We start from the raw sequence: 227 nt of genomic DNA, 5'->3' as shown, positions 1-227 counted from the left end.
AATGCCTAGCCCCATGAGTCCTTTTACTTCAAATTGAGAAAGAAAGATCATTACTTTATTGCATTAGCTTATAGTTTTTAGTTCATACAATCTTTAAAACCGGATCGCACTTAGCTTACGCATAAACTTGCATTCCCTTTGCTTTAGAATCACCTAGGATTGGTTCGACAATCTTTTATACTACATTGATTTGATCTTAGACCCTTGAAAAATCTTCCATCAAATTG

Source organism: Brassica oleracea, chromosome C1, assembly GCF_000695525.1.
Source record: "Brassica oleracea var. oleracea cultivar TO1000 chromosome C1, BOL, whole genome shotgun sequence".
NCBI lineage: Eukaryota > Viridiplantae > Streptophyta > Magnoliopsida > Brassicales > Brassicaceae > Brassica > Brassica oleracea.
This window is presented reverse-complemented; position numbering follows the sequence as displayed.